The following is a 21,712-nucleotide window of genomic DNA, read 5'->3' as shown; positions in this document are numbered from 1 at the left end:
TTCCATTGACATTACAGCAACACGTTTTCTCCATGATATCCCAGGATACATTGTCTCCTCCTATGAGGTGGCTCACCAAAACACTGCATCCATCTGCTGCTGCTCCGCTACCCCCCACCCCCTCTGTCTAGTAAAGCCTTCTCGTGTGTCACAGTTCCACTCATAGCAAGGCTCCATCGGGGTTAGGTAAAAACAAACCCAGTGTTTGAACAAACTGAGTGGAGCTCAGCAGTGACAAGGTCACTACTGTCCTTTGTCAAGGCCAACGTTGAGCCTCCTACTCCCCCTACAGCCACAAGGATCCAGGACTTCCTCTGGAAACACACCAGGACAAACAGCCCACATCAGAAAAACACATTTCAGTCCATAAAATGTGTTTATTTATTGATCTATTTGTAGTAGTTGATAATAGTTGATACAACTCACTGCTGACAAGGTTTACACAACACAACAAACCGTTGAGTTCAAAACCCAAAGAATAATTGTGTACTTTTCACACACATCCCCGCGCCATGTTCACTGGTCAGTGAACGGGTCACGTGACCCCGTACGTCACCAGCAGTCCATGGCTGTGTCTCAGTTCAGGCGCTGCATCCTTGGAAGGCTGCAATTTGAAAGGAAGTTGCGTCACCGCACTGCGCTGAAGGCTCCTCCCAATTCCCAATAGTCAGAACGACGCTCCAAATGCTCCCTACTGTTAGCACCAAGGCTACACCACTACTATCCTTCACCTCCTTCTGTATCCCAGGATGCTTTGCGTGCTGCTGCTGCAAAGCATCCTGGGATCCTGGGAGGTCAGCTGAAATTAGCGCCATCTACTGGCAAAGACACCGTGTATAAATTTAAGTATTGAAATTTCACATCAAATCTTCAGTTTTTAACGCAGGGTTTTTACTGATTTGAACAACCAACCAACCAATGGTGAGCTTGATGCTATGAAAACCACACTCCGGGGTTGGCCAGCAGGAGGGAACGGCGGTGACGCAACCAGGAAGTACGCCCAAGGCTAGACCGTCCCGTGAGGTTACCGGGGAGGCGGGGTTTGGGTCGGTCCTTCTGGGCCGGGTCCTTGGGAGGACGCTTCCTTCAGACGGAGGACGCTTCCTTCAGACAGAGGACGCTTCCTTCAGACGGAGGACGCATCCTTCGGACGGAGGACGCTTCCTTCGGACGGAGGACGCTTCCTTCAGACAATGGAGGCTTCCTTCCAAGGATGCAGACCCTGGATTGAGACTTAGTCCATGAACTGCTAGTATGTTTTTCTAGATATACAGCGCTTACTGTCTCGGTGGGAACAACTGGCTGTGTGTGTGTGTGTGTGTGTGTGTGTGTGTGTGTGTGTGTGTGTGAGACGGGCACTAGTAGACAGAGTGTGCGGTCCTCTGGGACGTGGTCCTGCTGCTCTGGCTGCTGAGGCTCATGTGCTTGTGGAGGCACCGCAGCTTCCTGGCCAGCAGCTTTCTCAAGTGGCTCTGGAACTTCTTGCCCACAAACGTGTAAAACACGGGACTGACGCAACAGTACACGTAGGCCACGTTCTGCGTCACGTACAGCGCATAGTCCGTGGCCTCCGAGGCGGCACACGATGAGCCGCCCCCCCCCGGCTGGGGCCGGAGAGCTCGAGGGCGCGCAGGAAGACTATCACATTGTAGGACGTCCAGCAGAGGAAAAAGGTGAAAACGGTGACAAAGATGAGCTTGACGGTGCGGCACTTGTTCTTCAGCCGAGTGGACAGGACGCGGACGGTGATGCCGGTGTAGCAGTACATCACCATGAAGAGCGGGAGCAGGAAGAAGAGCAGGAACTGCTGGTAGCACGGTGCTCTCGGGGTACCCGGCCTCCTCGCACATCAGCCCGTCGAACGGACTCTCCCACACCGTCTGCAGGACAAACTCCTTGGCGCTGGCCGCCACGCTGACCAGCCAGACCGCCAGCGTTCCCGCCACGGCGTTCGCCCTCCTCCTGCTCTTGGCGGCCGGGACCGCGTGCACCACAGTAAGGTAGCCAACAGAGTAGGCGCCGCTGACCAGCTTGCACAGCGCCTCGCCGAAGATCCACTCCGAGAGGTGGTAGGTGGCCCAGAAGGGGAGGCTGGAGGTGAAGAGGACATTGGACAGGACCAGGTTCAGGAGGAAGATGTTGGTGGCGGTGTTGAGCTTCTCGTACTTGTAGATGACAAAGAGCACCAAGCCGTTGCCGAGGTAGCTGAGCAGGAAGTTGACGTAGTAGAAGACTGGGATGATCCTGGCGCCAAAGTGGTTGACGCCGGTCCTGGGACACAGCTGGACCGGGTCGCTGACCACGTAACCCGGCTCAGATGTGTTGGCGGTGTCGTTGAGAAGCTGCTGGAAGAGCAAGTACTCGTCGTCGTACTCCTCGTAGTCCATGACCTGTACCAGACCTGTGGAAGACACATTACAGACGGTAAGTCTCAGTGGATACATATACATATATATATATATATATATATATATATATATATAAATATATATATATATATATATATATATATATATATATATATATATATATACATACATATATATACACATATATATATATATATATATATATATACATACATATATATACACATATATATATATAAATATTATTTTGAAATTAGTTTATTTTGAAAATTCACCGGATTTTCTTTTCTCGTTGTTGTTTTTTTTAGCGACTTCCTGTACTATTGACGAGGATCGCTCACGGCTCGCGCACAAAATAGAGCAGACGCCGAAGCGACAACTGCATGGCGCGAGCCGCGCGCCTGTTTGCGTCTAGTGTGAACCACCACATTGAATAACGTGGGCGCCGAATGGAAGCGCTCGGCGCTTCGCTTCCACGTCCAGTGAACTGACGTTAAATGCATGGCGCGATCCGCGAGGGGAGCCGCGCGCCTGTTCGCGTCGGGTGTGAACTACTACATTGATGAACATGGGCGCCGAATGGAAGCGCTCGTTTTTTTTGTTGTGTTTACAAGCCGGTACACCGGCTGCAAGCGTGTGACTGTGTGCTGTGAGTCAATTCATTTCCAGTTTCCACAATCTACGGAGCGGCCAAAGGCTCAAAAAGCATTGTGTGCGTTAATTGCGCGATAAAAAAACATTTCGGCGATAAAGCGACGTTGAGTTAACGCGTTAACTTTGACACCCTTAATATATATATATACACATATATATATACATATATATATAACCCGAAAGCTTTAACAGAGATAATTATATAATTATAGGTCCATAAATACAATAGATGTTGTCAAGGCTGTGTATAAATAAGTACAATATGGGTACAACTACAATGCATACATACTGTATATATAAACAGTATCTCCATTATACACAGTCAGCCGTTAATAAGAATATATGAAGATATAATGTCAGCTGGAACTCACCAGTGCAGCTGCAGCCTGAGGCGGAGAAAGGCTGATCAGAGAGAAGAACACTGTGCAGCAGCAGGAAGTGCAAAGCTGATTTCTAGCTTGTGCTCCAGATGTGGCCAGGCAGTGGACAGTTTGTGCAACAGACTGGTGTGATGTGGCAGGCAGGCAGCTAGCTGCTACAACAGGGTCACTGATCATTTTTATTGAAAGACATTGATGGCATAATTTACGTATAAATAAACAAATGGATTTTATGACGCAGGCAGAAAATGAGCTTCCCCTCCTTGAAAGACCAGCAGCCGTCACTGCCCTCAACAAGTGTCCAGTCTCATCACGTCAGGGAGAAACAGGTGCAGCTCTTCAAAGAGGAAATCACATTTTTCTCACCGTCATCATGGACTGCCAACAAGTGATGGCAACTGTAGTTTTGTAAAGAGCCGCCAGGGGGCGCCCTCGAGTCAAAACTACCTTCTACTGCAGACTGTACAGAGAAATGAACACATGCTGAAAAAATAACACATTGATTAACAGACAGATATTTCAGACAGGTCACTCTATAATATGTCAATAAGAAACACAATGTGTTCAAATGTGGCCTTGAACCTTCAAACCTTCCTATGACATGTTGGTCCTCGCAGCTCCCAGTTCTGCCACTGAGGGGCACTGTTTGACCAGTTTTTGCTTGTTTGGTTTTGTTCAATGCAACCATCAGTTGTATCATACTGGGGAGTTGATCTTTCTGCCCTGCCAACAAGACATTTCCAACCAATAGAAAAACTATGTCAACATTGATCAACTGCTCCTCATTCATCCAACATCTGCTGCCAAACTGCTTCTTCTCTCAGTTCACCACTCAATTATTGATCAGTTCATCTTCATCAGGCCTCAGTATCAGTCCAACACTCCATGGTCACATGACCTTCATATGTTCCACACTTGACATGTGACTGAGAGTCTGCTTCTTCTCACCAGTCACTCCATCATCTCCATCAACAGTCAACGTCTCTGTGATGATGCGTTCAAGGACGGTGAGTCCTGACTGTTGCTGTCTCTTCTTCTCTCTGCAGCTGGGAGACCTTTGTGATGGGGAGTGAGGAGGAGAGTGAAGAGGAGAGCCCCATCTAGTGGTGGTTGACAGAACTACAACCAGTGGAGCTAACCAGCAAGCTGGCACGACCTTTGACCCCAGTGGAGCCTGGTGGCTGGCGGACTGCTTCTCCCTACAAGCTGCTGTGGTTACTGGGAGAGACGTCCCAGAAGCCACTGGTGGAGCTGAATCCTCAGTGGAAGAAGCAGGACTTGGAGCAGCTGCTCAGTGAAGGCAGCAGCAACACAACCACTGGTTCTGCTCTCATCATCCACGGCTGGAACATCTCAGCATGAAGGTTCCACACATCAACAACACACTGCTCTGCTCTCACTTCAGAGTTCTATAACATCTTCATTTTGGAGGTGAAAAATACTTTTCAAGAGACTTTATTTCTGCTTCATGATCTTAAATAAGGAAATCATGTGGAAAAGATAAAGTGATTCACAACACCTGTGATGGGAACTCAAATCATTATTGAATCATAAGTAAGACAAAAGAAGTTTCCCTCAAAATAATTCATGGTTTTGATGCTTGCCAGATGTTTGTGTGGAGATTTCAGAAGGACGTCAATGAATCAGAAGGAAACCAGATCATTTATTTTTTGTGATTATGTTATATCATCCTAACTTTGTTACTAGCTCAAACATTATATTTCAATGATTCAATATTCTGACAATAAAAGCCATCACAACCTCTGACCTGTGTGACCTTGACCTCAACTGACGTTTCATTTCTGCTGCTTTAACACTTTGATTATATATCTCCTGAAGTCCTGCCATGGGGATTCTCCGTATCTGAATAACTTGTGTACTCAAACCTTCTGTAGGCCATACCCACTTCTCCACTAGGTCTCAACATAAACCACATGAATCAATGAAAATAAATCTCACTTTTACAAACAAATCCAATTCAGTTCAAATATAATTTAAATAAAATAAATGTTACATTATAATTAATCACCAACAGATAAATCAATGCTGGATATGAGGTGGTTTGTCCTCTCTGGGTCGGCGGGGAGGCCCTGCCTCAGAGGGAGGAGTTCCAGCATCTCGGGGTCTTGTTTAGGACGCCTCCCTGAGGAGGTGTTCCAGGCATGTCCCACCAGGAGGAGACCCTGCTGGAGGGACCAGGTCTCTGGGTTGGACTGGGAAGCCTTGGGGTCCCACTGGAGGAGCTGGAGAAGGTGACTGGGTCCAAGGAAGTCTGGGGGTCTCTGCTGAGGCTGCTGCCCCCAAGACCTGACTCCAGATACGGCAGTAGAAGATGGATGGATGGATGGATGGATGGATGGATGGATGGATGCCAGGTGATAGAACATTTCATAAAAACAGACTCTGCATTATAACTTCTATTCCACTCTAAATAACTCACTCCAATATAACTGCACTCGTCCTTCTCTCACATTACATTGGATCACAATGACCAAACAACACAACAAAGACAATGATCCAACTGTACTGCCACGTCCAGACTCAGTGTAGGTCTGTAGGCCTCTTGGACCTTCATGTGAACCACTGCGTGTTGACTGGAGGTGAAACATGGCTGACTGCTGTCCTCCTACCTGGACAATGCAATCTCACTTTCAATCTCACAGCCACTAAAAAACCTGATTGTGATTGAGAGGTCCTCAGCAGCCAATCACTGTTGGGAGTCCAGCCTTCAAACACTCCTCCTGAATCCACAGTCACATCTGTCAGCATCTGGAACTTTGGCCCTGATCCTCCACACCACACACCTTGGGATGACAGCGCCACCTACCTGGATCCTTTCAGCAGCCAGTCCCATGTTCTGACCCGTTTCCACTGTGGCCTGTTGGCTCATCCCTAACCTATGCGCTGGAAAACACAAAACTATACAGCAAAACATCTTAACGTAAGCACACTTTTATTGATAAAATCAAACAGATATAACCTAAACAATTTTAAACCATGAGTTTTCTGTACAATGATGAGCAGAAATGCACATGGGAACATGTTGACCCATTTAATCCTCTTTCTTTCTTTATCATTGGACTACAAATATATTTCTGAATGACTTTTCCTGTTTTATAGGAGGTGGATCTTTTTGACTTGCTCATTTTAAAAGTAGCTTGCATGTTGAAAAAGTGTGAGCACCCCTGATCTATGCCCTTTTCCAAGTCCCACTATCACTTTCACTGTCATCTGCCTGATTACACCCATGCCATTTTCAGAAAAAAATTGCTCAAACAGAATACATTCAAAAAATGTATCATACACATAGTTATCAAGTCAAGTTATTTATTTATTGTCATTGTTGAACAAAGTTAACAACAAAATTTGTTTGGAGCATCCCCATAACCACTGGCATCAGTACCGATAAAATAATCATAAATAAGTGAGAAAAACAAAACAAAAATATATATATAATTCATGTACAGAAATTATTTGGTCATTCATTTTTTGCAATTCATAGTCATTCCCAACAGACATAACAGACACAAAAATTCAATGCATCACACGTGGTTCAGACACAGCTTGCCTGTGATTGTACATTTGGCCAGTAGGTGGTTTCGTGTGCACATGAAACTTCGAGAAATGAACCGTTTCTCAAACCAGTTGGCTCAAGTGGTTCAATGCCACATGAGGCTTCACCTCACCATCACTACAGTCACTGCATCCTGAATCAGTCACACTCAAAGTCGCACACCACCTCTGCTTTGTTCTGGACTGTGGAATGGGCAATATTAATTTAATCTAATTACATTCTGTTTTATTACTTTATGTCTATTTTAATGCTCTTTATTGGTGCTGAATGGAAGTGTGGTTGTTGTTTTATGAGCTAATGGATAGACAAGTGGCCTATAACATAAGACGCTTAAATGAAGTGAATAGGATATGTCCACAATGTCAAGAAAGGAAGCAGGGTGTCTTTAAAATCGATAACATTTGAATAAGTATTAAAAGTTGAGTTGATGTTATACTTGTATTGACATTATGAGTAATTTATACAACTTTTCCCAGGAACTTTTCCCAATGATGAGGTTGAGGGCCCATCATCTGCAATTCAGCATTCTGCAGGTAGTCAACACCAAAACAAGCGTATTCAGCTGTCATAATCCTGTTTGTAAATAATACATATAAACTGTGTACTTGTAATATAAGTCAAACTTTGGTAACTTGAATATAATTCTCACAAAGGGATTTTTCATGTGTATGCACTTTGTACCTGTTATGAATTAAAAAAAAAAACATTCATAACTAAACTCAGTTGTTGGTTTCCATCTCTATAAGTTAACAAAGATACATAGATACCTATGAAACACTTGTTTATCTTGCTGAAACTAATACTAGGTTACTAGTACTAGATACACGAGTATACTCTCCCGGAGCACAGATCAACCCACTCAAACAAACAAAAAGCATTTTACTCAGTCAGATAAGATTACTAAATGCTGGATGATACACTGTTTTGTGCATTATTTGGGTAAATAAAATAGTTCTATTATTCATACCTCCGCCTACCATTTATTATTACCTAAGGCATAGGGCATTTAAAAAAAAAAAACAAATATCATTCCGGTGTGCCACCCGTCTGTGCCCCGAGCTTGCCCCCCAAGAAAAAAATTTAGGACCGCCCCTGTTTCCAACACTGTGGATGCTCGGTTGTTTATTGCAGCAGACAGATAAACAATTAAACGGCTAAAGCCATCTATTCCACCGTGAATGACAAATCTCCAGCTTTTGGTAAAAAAGGGAGAGAAGATGGAAAGAGAAATCTAAAATATATAAGGCATCAGATAGCTCATTGAAAAAGGTTCATGCACAGCTTATTTGACACAAAAAAGGTATGGTACAAAGATGAAAAGATTTGGAGTGGGTAGAAAATCTCAATGTTTCATTTGTTCAAGTATTTAAAAACAGTTTTGAAAAATACCGTATTAATTTGTGGTTTCCATCTATGTGCCACATTGCATTTGGTGCAGGAACAGAATACTGCCTCCGTCTTAGTGTGCGATTGGCCAAGGCTCGCACTTCAGTCCCAATTGGGTCCATTCTTCTTAAGGAATCACGTACTCTTTGAACTACAACAACAGCAAAAAAAAAAAGAAAGACAAACTATATAAAATATTAAAGGCACAAATCCGTGTTAACACAGATAATGCTGACAAAAGGTATGATTTCATTTATTAAATACCCCCCCTTTCTTTTTTTAAATATACCGCCATTCTTTTTTTAATCATCCATGTAAGCACTTTTAGCTACATTTTGTACGGAAAGCGTTATACAAATAAAGCTAATTATATTTGTTTGTTTCGGTTAAACTGATGCACAATACAGATTACTGAATACATTCATATGGGGATCAACTTCATATCAAACTTACTTTGCACTCGTAATCCCCTGGCATGAAGGAATGCTCTCATCATTCTGTACCCTGTGTTTGGGTGACTGAGTTGGATTTCTGCAATGACGGCATCCAGCTCTTCATCACAAAGCGCTGAATACATATTCGACATTCTAAACAAACAAAGCATAATTCCTGAAATTTTACTTGGCAAGAGCCAAAACATATATGATTAAAAGCGTCCATTTTCACTGCAACCATTTTGACGTGTATTTGTTGTATCATTAGTGTTATTAGGTACAAGTGTTGCTGCGTTCATTGCAAGGTTAACGTCATTTGCGTCAATAGATATGGAAAACAACTACACTTAAGTTTAAAAGAAATGTGCACGTTTTGTAAATGGCAATTTCTTAATATTATTATTATTATTATTATTATTATTATTATTATTATTATTATTATTATTATTATTAGTGTTCTGTTAAGGTGAAACAACAAAGAAACCTTTAAGTCTAAATTGTTTAATAAATAGGTTAAGAGCAGTCGGTGTAAGTATGAAAGTCATTTCATTTATTTGTTGCATTAAGAGAAGCATTTATAGAGCGTCGTTGCCACCTACTGGCATCTTTCGGTAGTATTTCTGTTGTAATTTTGAAGCGAACTTTATACCGGAAGTAAGACACGGGAAACACACTGCCAGCGTTTTCTGATACGCACCCGTTCCTGTAAACCAGTGTTTGTGTGCCGCGAGATATTGTCAGGTGTGCCGTGGGAAATTATCCCATTTGTGTGCCTGTGCAGTCTAGCGCCTGGCAGAGTAATCATGTAGTACTCTTCCATACCAGTAGGTGGCAGCAGCAGGTAGCTAATTGCCTTGCGCTTGGAGACAAGCGAATTAGTGACGCATGGATGCAGCGACAGGTGTGTGGATTGTGGATAGCGGGACGACGGTTGAAAGTGATGGATAAGTTTTTGAAGAGGAAAAATGCTGACTCTGAACTGGACCCTGGACAAAATCCGGACCCAGATGAAGGCCCTAGTATGAGTGGAGGCAAAGACGGTGACGTCGAGCAAAGTTTCTGGCGTGAGGCAATACAATGAAAGCTATCTTTCATTTGGATTTACTTTTACCGGAGATGCAACGGCACCGACTCCGTTGTGCTTGGTATGTGGTGAAAAGCTCTCCAACAGTGCTATGGTCCCAAGGAAGCTTAAACGCCATCTCCAAACGAAACAGCCCTCAGTTCAAAAGAAAAATGTGGAGTATTTTGTTCGCCTGCGTGAACACACGGAGAAACAGGCAACTTTCATGAGAAAAACCGCAAAAGTAAACGAGAGAGCCCTTAAAGCTAGCTACCACGTCGCTGAACTAGGGTTGCCACCTACCAGAGTTACAAATCCGGGACCTGGGGGGGGGGGGTCTCAAGTCTGTCGACTGGGGTGGGGGGGGGGGGGGGGGTCACCGAAATATACGGGACACAAAGTGAAGTGCGTCCTGTATCAGTTCATTACGGGACAGGTTTTTTAGTTGCCAAGTACGGGACAATCGCGTATTTTACGGGAGTAGACCACAGGCAGAAATCAAATGAGGTTTTGTCATTTTCCCTTAAAAACGGGACAAATTGTGTCCCGGGAGAGATTTTATTTTTCCCGGGACAGGTGGTGAAAAAAGAGAACAATTCTGGGAAAAACGGGACGGGTGGCAACACTACGCTGAACTTGTGGCTAAATCAAAAAAGTCCCACACTGTGGCAGAGCAATTAATACTTCCCGCCTGCAAAGCCATTGTAAATGAGACGCTCGGACCCGAAGCGGCTAAAGAAATAGCCAAAGCCCCTCTCTCAGATAACACAATCTCCAGACGTATTAATGAGATGTCTGCAGACATCGAAAGTGTGGTTTTGGACAAGATCCCTATCAGTAAGAAATTTGCCTTGCAACTTGATGAGTCTACTGATATAAGTGTTGTTGCAGATTCTAAAGTCGACATTTCAATTTGATTTTCAGAGTGATGACACCCTGGAAAAACTCTCCATCATTATAAACTCTCCATCATTTATGCTCTATTCAGGTTGGAGTATTGCAGGTTGTCAAAGCTCAGCTGTGATTGGCTGTTCTCTCTCAGCTCCGAAGTCCAACCCCTCCCACCTCAGACACCTGGACCTGAGTGAGAACCTGCTGCAGGATTCAGCAGTGAAGGAGCTGAGTGGTTTTCTGCAGAGTCCAGACTGTAAACTGGAGACTCTGAGGTCAGTTCACCCTCTTCACTCGACAACTTCTATCACTCTTGTTGTTGTCGTCATGATTTGCACTTGACTGCTGTTGGAAATTCAATTTGCAGACACTGGTTTGTGATTGAAATCAATGAAACTGGGTTTAAAGGTACAGTGTGTAAAATCCTCCCATCTAGTGGTCAGCTTGCAGATTGCAGATTCTGAAGTGGACATTTCACTTTGATTTTCAGAGTGATGACACCCTGGAAAAACTCTCCATCATTATAAACTCTTCATCATTTATTCTCTATTCAGGTTGTGGTGCTGCAGTTTGTCAGAGCTCAGCTGTGATTGGCTGCTCTCAGCTCTGAAGTCCAACCCCTCCCACCTCAGACACCTGGACCTGGATGGGAACCAGCTGCAGGATTCAGGAGTGAAGCCACTAATGGATCTTGTCCACAGCAGAGACTATCAACTGGAGAGTGTGAGGTCAGTACTGGTTTGGAACCATTGGATGATGGTTCCAGCACCAAAGCCAGTTGATCCCACAGCAGAGGTCCAGTGTTCCCAGTCACAGTGTGAGAGGAGGATGGTGACGTCCAGCTGCTCCTCATTCATCCAACATCTGCTGCCAAACTGCTTCTTCTCTCAGTTCACCACCCAATTATTGATCAGTTCATCTTCATCAGGCCTCAGTATCAGTCCAACACTCCATGGTCACATGACCTTCACATGTTCCACACTAGACATGTGACTGAGAGTCTGCTTCTTCTCACCAGTCACTCCACCATCTCCATCAACAGTCAGCGTCTCTGTGATGATGCGTTCAAGGACCCTGAGTCCTGACTCCTGCTGTCTCTTCTTCTCTCTACAGGTGGAGGTGAGGGAGGATGAGGAGGAGAGTGAAGAGGAGCGCTCCATCTAGTGGTGGCTGACAGAACTACAACAAGTGGAGCCAAACAGCAAGCTGTGTGTCACGACTAGTGATGGTGAGGTGAAGCCTCATGAGGCATTGAACCACTTGAGCCAACTGGTTCGAAGCTTCATGTGCACACGAAACCACCTACTGGCCAAATGTACAATCACAGGCAAGCTGTGTCTGAACCACGTGTGATGCATTGAATTTTTGTGTCTGTTATGTCTGTTGGGAATGACTATGAATTGCAAAAAATGAATGACCAAATAATTTCTGTACATAAATTATATATATATATTTTTTTGTTTTGTTTTTCTCGCTTATTTATGATTATTTTTATGGGTACTGATGCCAGTGGTTATGGGGATGCTCCAAACAAATTTTGTTGTTAACTTTGTTCAACAATGACAATAAATAAATAACTTGACTTGATAACTATATGTATGATACATTTTTTGAATGTATTCTGTTTGTGCAATTTTTTTCTGAAAATGGCATGGGTGTAATCAGGCAGATGACAGTGAAAGTGATTGTGGGACTTGGAAAAGGGCATAGATCAGGGGTGCTCACACTTTTTCAACATGCAAGCTACTTTTAAAATGAGCAAGTCAAAAAGATCCACCTCCTATAAAACAGGAAAACATATTCATTCAGAAATATATTTGTAGTCCAATGATAAAGAAAGAAAGAGGATTAAATGGGTCAACATGTTCCCATGTGCATTTATGCTCATCATTGCACAGAAAACTCATGGTTTAAAATTGTTAAGGTTATATCTGCCTATGTTTGATTTTATCAATAAAAGTGTGCTTACGTTAAGATGTTTTGCTGTATGGTTTTGTGTTTTCCAGCGCATAGGTTAGGGATAATTGGTGTGCGTGTGTGTGTGACGCAGACGTTTTGCTAGCAGCATCTCCCAGGATCTCCGGCGCGTCTGCAGTGCGTGTGCACTTTGAAGCGCATTTTCCGAGCGAGGCGTCTCCGTCAGTTTACGCCAGGATTGCAAGCTCACGCGACAACACCGTTAGTTTTGCGTGTAAAACAACAGCGAAACTCTTTTTCCTGTCCCTGTCTGGTCTTTATTTGATCTGAATGGTGCCGAAGCCGATACGTCACATTAACGTTTCACTGTAAAGCACAGCACATATAAGAACAAAATCCAGCACATCGTACATTATGACCAAAATCAACCAGATCCACCGTGTTTTCTAATCCTGCCTGAACGATTCTACCTGCTGTAATTGACGCGGATCTCTCTCTCCCTCTCTCTCTCCATGCGATAGACCCAAACTCCCTTCGCAATTGACCAGTAGATAGCGATGGACGTAATGGGCACCCCTGGCATAGATGCTTGTGTAACATGGACATTGATGTACAGGACAGGGGGCTCCATCCTATCACCTCTCCTCTCCTCACTCTCTCCCTAAACTCTCAAAACTATCTCCAAACTAAACGCTATCTAGTCTCAAACACTAGATAGCTCCAAACTATAAATATAAATATATATATATACATATATATATATATATATATATATATATATATATATATATATATATATATATATATATATATATATATATATATATATATTTATATATGTATATATATATATATATATATATATATATATATATATATATATATATATATATATATATATATATATATATATATATATATATATATACATATATACATATATATTTATATACATATGGGTCCACTTTTCTGCTGCAGCTGGCCATTTTCATTTTACACCGTCCAAATTTACAGCTCAGGGCGCTGGGACGAATTCCAAATTGTGTGCAGATACAGGCCTACACTTCAAATAATTATGAGAAAAATCCAACGTAAAGAGAGCACTTCCATTAGGAAATAGTCAACATGAAATTTCGTCTTCTACTGACACCTGCTGGTCAAATTGAATAGTTGCAAATATTGTGAAGAAGTTGTCATCTAATTCTAATCCTAAACAATATGGCCATTCGAAGTGAAGTATTAAGACAATTAATCACGTTTGTACTGCTTGATTAAACACATTCATCCCGTTCCAGTGCACTAAAACCCACTTCCCTTCAGGACCGTGTCAGCGAAGCCAAAACTTCCTTGAGTGACACTTTTTCCCAGCATGCAATGCGAGCTAGCGATTCACAATACTATTTCATCACAAACATGGATGTAAAAAATAAAAAGGGATGAAAAATGAAACTTCAGGAACACCAACCAATACAATGCAATACAAGCAGAACTGGGCCAAAGTTTTATATTATGTACACCATAGTACAGCCTTCTGGTGGACAAGCCATACTATTTAATCCGTGTCCTCCTATGGTACTTCCGTGAGAGGAAGCTCATCGTAGAGGTCACGTGCTGGGTGCTCGTCACTCCACCAATCGCTGCGGTTGAGTTCGCGACCAAACGGAAAAGTAACAGAAGCTTTCTGCTGGAAATAATGCACTACAAGTGGATGTGATACTCACTGAACCCAATTTAGACAACTCTCCCTCCACTTTTCTTGTTTTGTATGAGCATTAAAAAAAAAACAACAACATAATAATAATATGAATTTTGACCATGTATGTTTTGGAGTTCATTGAAAGAGGTTAATAATAAAAGAAAAATATAATGTACATATGTATACATATATATATGTATACATATATATATATATATATATATATATATATATATATATATATATATATATATATATATATATATATGTATATATATATATATATATATACATATGTATATATATATATATATATAGCGTGTGTAACTTTAACTAACTTATCTATTTCTATCCATTTATCAAACTTACTATCTAGGGATCTTGATATTGTGTTGGCAGATGCATTATCACGTGTACATGTGGACTAGCTGCGAAATTCTTATTTCGGGGGAACTGAGGGTTTTCTTGTTTAGTTTTGTTTGTCGGTATGTTAATAGGGTTTGGTTCTTAAGGGAGGGGGTGTTATGACCCACGGGTGGGTCTAGGTGCCTCTATGTTTGTGTCTGTGTGTGTGTGTGTGAGAGTGGATGATGCCTTGCAGGTGCGGTCCTGGATGTTGGCTGCTGATTGGACGCGCCATGGCTGAGAAGGAGGAGCAGTCGAGCCAGCCTGACGGTCGTCCCTCCTCTGCTCCCAAGTCTGCAGTTAGTCACTTCTGAAATGGTGTTAGAGCACGCAGCCGTAGGGGTGGGCTGCCATTTTCTTTGTCCCCTCTTTTCTCCTGTTTATTAAGTATGTAGGGAGGTTAGCCTTTCTGTATTTGGCTTCTCTTTCTTTCTTTAGTTAGTTCTTAAGGCGAGCTAGTTGGAGTTTGGTTTATTATTTTGGCCTGGGCCCACCCTGAAGCCTTTGCTGCTGCCCCGAGACGGGACGTAACACGGAGTTTTCACCGTGACAGCAGGTTGAGCTCCTTCTGTTTTACAAGTGACGTCGTCACGTTAGCCTGTTCCATCCCTGCTAAATTCTTTAAAGAACTACCGTTAGTAAACTTTTAAATTATAATACACTCTACACTAATTGTAATTTCCTGCCCGTGGTTCTATATTGCAACAGTTGACGGCTCATATCAGCAGATAAGCAGCAACAATCTGGGCATTGCGGGTCATTCATAAATATGTCATTTCTTATTAATTAGCCCATAAGTGTTGTACACCAGTGTGACACCAAATGCTTGTTGCTGACAGCAGTGAAGAAATGACACTCTCGTGGTTCTGCACATTAGTATAAATAGAGTGATTCTCTATCATTACATCACAGGACGGCGGCACTCTGACAGATTCCATGAACCTGGACACTGATGATCCAGACTCCGGTCCAGATGAGCCAACAGGCTACAGTGGAAACGGGTCAGAACATGGACTGGCTGCTGAAAGGATCCAGGTAGGTGGCGCTGTCATCCCAAGTTGTGTGGTGTGGAGGATCAGGGCCAAAGTTCCAGATGCTCACAGATGTGACTGTGGATTCAGGAGGAGTGTTTGAAGGCTGGACTCCCAACAGTGATTGGCTGCTGAGGACCTCTCAATCACAATCAGGTTTTTTAGTGGCTGTGAGATTGAAAGTGAGATTGCATTGTCCAGGTAGGAGGACAGCAGTCAGCCATGTGTCACCTCCAGTCAACACGCAGTGGTTCACATGAAGGTCCAAGAGGCCTACAGACCTACACTGAGTCTGGAAGTGGCAGTACAGTTGGATCATTGTCTTTGTTGTGTTGTTTGGTCATTGTGATCCAATGTAATGAGAGAGAAGGACGAGTGCAGTTATATTGGAGTGAGTTATTTAGAGTGGAATAGAAGTTATAATGCAGAGTCTGTTTTTATGAAATGTTCTATCACCTGGCATCCATCCATCCATCCATCCATCCATCCATCCATCCATCCATCCATCTTCTACTGCCGTATCTGGAGTCAGGTCTCGGGGGCAGCAGCCTCAGCAGAGACCCCCAGACTTCCCTGGACCCAGTCACCTCCTCCAGCTCCTCCAGTGGGACCCCAAGGCTTCCCAGTCCAACCCAGAGACCTGGTCCCTCCAGCAGGGTCTCCTCCTGGTGGGACATGCCTGGAACACCTCCCCAGGGAGGCGTCCCAAACAAGACCCCGAGATGCTGGAACTCCTCCCTCTGAGGCAGGGCCTCCCCGCCGACCCAGAGAGGACAAACCACCTCATATCCAGCATTGATTTATCTGTTGGTGATTAATTATAATGTATCATTTATTTAATTTAAATTATATTTGAACTGAATTGGATTTGTTTGTAAAAGTGAGATTTATTTTCATTGATTCATGTGGTTTATGTTGAGACCTAGGAGACCGAGTGGAGAAGTGGGTATGGCCTACAGAAGGTTTGAGTACACAAGTTATTCAGATACGGAGAATCCCCATGGCAGGACTTCAGGAGATATATAATCAAAGTGTTAAAGCAGCAGAAATGAAACGTCAGTTGAGGTCAAGGTCACACAGGTCAGAGGTTGTGATGGCTTTTATTGTCAGAATATTGAATCATTGAAATATAATGTTTGAGCTCGTAACAAAGTTTGGATGATATAACATAATCACATAAAATAAATGATCTGGTTTCCTTCTGATTCATTGACGTCCTTCTGAAATCTCCACACAAACATCTGGCAAGCATCAAAACCATGAATTATTTTGAGGGAAACTTCTTTTGTCTTACTTATGATTCAATAATGATTTGAGTTCCCATCACAGGTGTTGTGAATCACTTTATCTTTTCCACATGATTTCCTTATTTAAGATCATGAAGCAGAAATAAAGTCTCTTGAAAAGTATTTTTCACCTCCAAAATGAAGATGTTATAGAACTCTGAAGTGAGAGCAGAGCAGTGTGTTGTTGATGTGTGGAACCTTCATGCTGAGATGTTCCAGCCGTGGATGATGAGAGCAGAAGCAGTGGTTGTGTTGCTGCTGCCTTCACTGAGCAGCTGCTCCAAGTCCTGCTTCTTCCACTGAGGATTCAGCTCCACCAGTGGCTTCTGGGACGTCTCTCCCAGTAACCACAGCAGCTTGTAGGGAGAAGCAGTCCGCCAGCCACCAGGCTGCACTGGGGTCAAAGGTCGTGACACGCCCACACAGTGTTGGTGCGTGCAGCTTGCTGTTTGGCTCCACTGGTTGTAGTTCTGTCAGCCACCAGTAGATGGAGCTCTCCTCTTCACTCTCCTCATCCTCACCACCACCTGCAAAGATACGAAGAGACAGCAGGAGTCAGGACTCACGGTCCTTGAACGCATCATCACAGAGACGTTGACTGTTGATGGAGATGATGGAGTGACTGGTGAGAAGAAGCAGACTCTCAGTCACATGTCAAGTGTGGAACATCAGAAGGTCATGTGACCATGGAGTGTTGGACTGATACTGAGGCCTGATGAAGATGAACTGATCAATAATTGGGTGGTGAACTGAGAGAAGAAGCAGTTTGGCAGCAGATGTTGGATGAATGAGGAGCAGCTGGACGTCACCATCCTCCTCTCACACTGTGACTGGGAACACTGGACCTCTGCTGTGGGATCAACTGGCTTTGGTGCTGGAACCATCATCCACTGCTTCCAAACCAGTACTAACCTCACACTCTTCAGTTGATGGTCACTGCTGTAGACAAGATCCATCAGTGGCTCCTTCACTGATGACTCCTTCAGGGGGTTCATATTCAGGACCAGCTCTCTGAGGTGGGAGGGGTTGGACTTCAGAGCTGAGAGCAGCCAATAACAGCTGTGCTCTGACAAACTGCAGTCAATCAACCTGAATAGAGAATAAATGAATGAGAGTTTATAATGATGGAGAGTTTTTCCAGGGTGTCATCACTCTGAAAATCAAAGTGAAACGTCGACTTCAGAATCTGACACTACAGAAAATGTCACCTTGAAATTAAATCCTCAGTCCAAAACTAATGTGTGTTGAAATGATGTTTGGTCACATGACCACTGATGACCTGTTTTTCCTTTTCCTTTTTCCTTTTTTTTTTTTTTTTTTTTTTTTTTTTTACTTCAAATATGAACAGAATGAAGTTTTCATATTCTGGATGTCATTTTGAGATGAATCAACCTTCAGTTCAATGTTTATTCAACATGTGTGATGAACTGTGTTTGGTGCTGAAACCATCATCCACTGGTTCCAAACCAGTACTGACCTCAGAGTTTACAGTTTACAGTCTGGACTCTGCAGAAAACCACTCAGCACCTTCACTGATGAATCCTGCAGCTGGTTCCAACTCAGGTGCAGCTCTCTGAGGTGGGAGGGGTTGGACTTCAGAGCTGAGAGCAGCCAATCACAGCTGAACTTTGACAACCTGCAATACTCCAACCTGAATAGAAAATAAATGATGGAGAGTTTATAATGATGGATGAGTTTTTCCAGGGTGTCATCACTCTGAAAATCAAAGTGAAATCGACTTCAGAATCTGGCACTACAGAATAAAATGGGAGAGGGAGGGCGAGCGAACGAGTGCTGCACTGTAGAGTCCATTACTGGCTCTTGATGATGTTGCTGTCTGGGCCCCCTTGCACCAAAGTAGGATTGCGTCATCCAATGTGAGTCACTAAGCTTTCAGCGTTCAACCAATCCACAACACGTGTGTCCAGGCTTCATGGGTCGCACTAAAAGCCATCCAGGATGAGAAGACACGGATTCATCAAGCCAGGTGAAAGCTATCCTGGATCAGTGCGCAATGCTCGCGGCTTCCTTCCATAGACCCCCGTTATGGAGCTGGGATTGACGGATTGGCCATCTTTGACCTCCTCAGAAGCCTCCATGAGGAGTTGCGCCTGGGACGGGGATTCAGACTCTCTACCGTCCACTGTCACAACAACAACCTCATGTTACTCTTTGATGTGTCTTCATGTTTCTATAATAATAATAATAACAATAAACTTTATTTATATAGCACTGCTCATACACAACATGTGCAACCCACAGTGCTTAACAAAATAAAACAAAACAAAACAAAGAAAGGTAATAATAATAATAATAAGAACAACAATCATAATAATAACAATGAGAAAAAATAAAAAGCTCCACTATAAACGGCAGGTTAAAAAGGTACGTCTTGAGCCTCCCCTTAAAAATATCAACAGTCGCTGCGGCCCTGAGGCTCTCTGGCAGGCTGTTCCACCGAGTAGGGCCGTCCGTAATGGCTGAAAGCAGCCTCACCATGGTTTTTTTTTTGACTCGGGGAACAGTTAACAGGCCAGTGCCAGAAGACCTAGGATATGATGACAGCAGGTCAGTTAGATAAGATGGGCCAAGACCGTTGAGACATTTAAAAACTAATAAGAGAACCTTAAAATCAATCCTGAAGCGGACGGGGAGCCAATGCAGCGACTTTAAAAGCGGTGTAATGTGTTCCCTTCCTCTGGTCCTAGTCAGCACATGTGCGACTGAGTTTTGTAGTATTTGTAGACTGTAAACACTCTTTTTGGGAAGACCAGAGAGCAGGGCATTGCAATAATCTAGTCTACAAGAAATAAAAGCATGCATTAGCACCTCCGTGTTGGCCTGAGAGAGGAACGGGCGGATTCTGGCTATTTTCTTTAGATGATAAAAACCTATCTTTGTAATATTTTTTATATGTGGAACAAAGGTGAGCTCAGAATCAAAAACAACGCCCAGATTCTTTACAAATTGCGAGGGTTTAAAATCCCGACGTTTTGGTAAAAGTTCCTCTCTCCGGCCTTCAGGACCAATAACTAAAACCTCAGTTTTGTCCTGGTTAAGCTGTAGGAAATTCTCTGCCATCCATGATTTGATATCTAAAATACAGTTTAAAAGGGCATCAATTGGCCCACCAGGTTTCTGAGTCTATTTAATAAAATATGGTGATCTACTGTATCAAAAGCAGCGCTTTGATCCAGTAGCACCAAGACTGTCAGCTTCTGAGAGTCTGCGTTACACCTGAAATCATTGACGATCTTTAAAAGGGCTGTCTCAGGACTGTGGTTCTTTCTAAAACCAGATTGATAATTCTCTAAAATATTGTTTGTATTTAAAAAGTATTTTACTTGGTTAAAAAACAGTTTTTCTAAAATCTTACTTAAAAATGGTAAGTTGGATACAGGTCGGTAGTTATTAAAAATGTTTGGATCCAAGTTGCTCCTCTTCAAAAGGGGCCTCACCACCGCCGTTCTAGAGGCAGCAGGGAAAACACCCGTCTGAAGAGAGCAATTGACAATATATAAAATCTGCTCCTCAAAGAACCCATAAAGTGACTTTAAGAGTGACGTGGGAATTGGGTCTAAAAGGCAGGCTGTGGGCTTTACTTGGGAGAAAACTCAACCAAGTGTCCTTGCATCAACTAGAGCAAAACTCTCCAGTGTTTCCTCAGATAAAAGTGGTTGTCCAGATGTGTAGAAAAATTGATTTTGATTAATTAAAATACTGGACCTAATGACATCAATTTTACTTACAAAGTGGTCTGCAAAATCCTCACAGAGGGCATCTGTTGGTGTCTGTACGTCCTGATTAAAATTTTTTATTGGTTAAAAGATTGAAGGTAGAGAAAAGAAATCAAGGGTTTTTGCTATTGTTTGTGATGAGGTTGGAGAAATGGGTTATTCTTGCCTGTTTGACAGTTTTATTGTAAGATTTGAGTAGATGACGAAATGTTTCATAATGGACAGTGTTACGAGAGTTAACCACTAGATGGCAGCCAAGTTCCATGCAATATGCAGAGACATCTAGTGCGTGTTGATGACGTTGGCTTCCGGGTGTTTTACCTGATGAGCACTGTTCTAACCATAGATATATACAGAAGGCGAGATGTCTTATCCGCGCTGCTGGCCAATGGAATCGAACGTCCGCACTGGCGGCCATCTTGCCACAGTCACCTCGCTCCGCCCCTCTCACTCATAACTATGTATTCTTATTGTGCATGTTCTTTTAAATAGCCCTAAATTGCTCTATTTTCAACCGAATTTCGAGCGGTTTGGTTTGTTACAAAGGTTATAAGCATAGTTATGATACTGCATACTTATTAATGATTTATAACCATCGGCTTTCATGTGAAAATAGCAAAAACATGCACACACCCATATTTAATAAAAACATATATGCTAAACGCTAAACTAAACAAACCAGCACTAAATCGTAACATTAATCAAACAGCTCCAACAATAGCTTAAAGATGAAATGTGATCCTACAAGCTTTTGTTTGTCGACAGCGACGATTGCTGCATCCATAAGCGGCACAGAAGTTCGGCATTTTTTCAGTCACCGATTTCCTGTAGAAACCATAATGCATGATGCTGTAGCAAAGCAATCCAATTGAGAATCATTTGCGAATTA

At 42.9% G+C, this 21,712-nt stretch overlaps 1 protein-coding gene and 1 pseudogene across 1 annotated transcript in view; one reads left to right on the top strand and one right to left on the bottom strand.

Moving 5' to 3' along the window:
• LOC142892483 (NACHT, LRR and PYD domains-containing protein 12-like) overlaps positions 1-21,712 on the top strand; it is a 380,988-nt gene that overhangs the window by 101,791 nt on the left and 257,485 nt on the right. The window lies entirely within an intron of this gene.
• Positions 954-3,506, bottom strand: LOC142892197 (C-C chemokine receptor type 3-like; annotated as a pseudogene).

The sequence above is a fragment of the Nelusetta ayraudi genome, unplaced genomic scaffold (assembly GCF_046127955.1).
Source record: "Nelusetta ayraudi isolate G7.1 ecotype Tasmania unplaced genomic scaffold, CSIRO-AGI_Nayr_v1 ptg000034l, whole genome shotgun sequence".
Classification (NCBI taxonomy): domain Eukaryota; kingdom Metazoa; phylum Chordata; class Actinopteri; order Tetraodontiformes; family Monacanthidae; genus Nelusetta; species Nelusetta ayraudi.
This window is presented reverse-complemented; position numbering and strand designations above follow the sequence as displayed.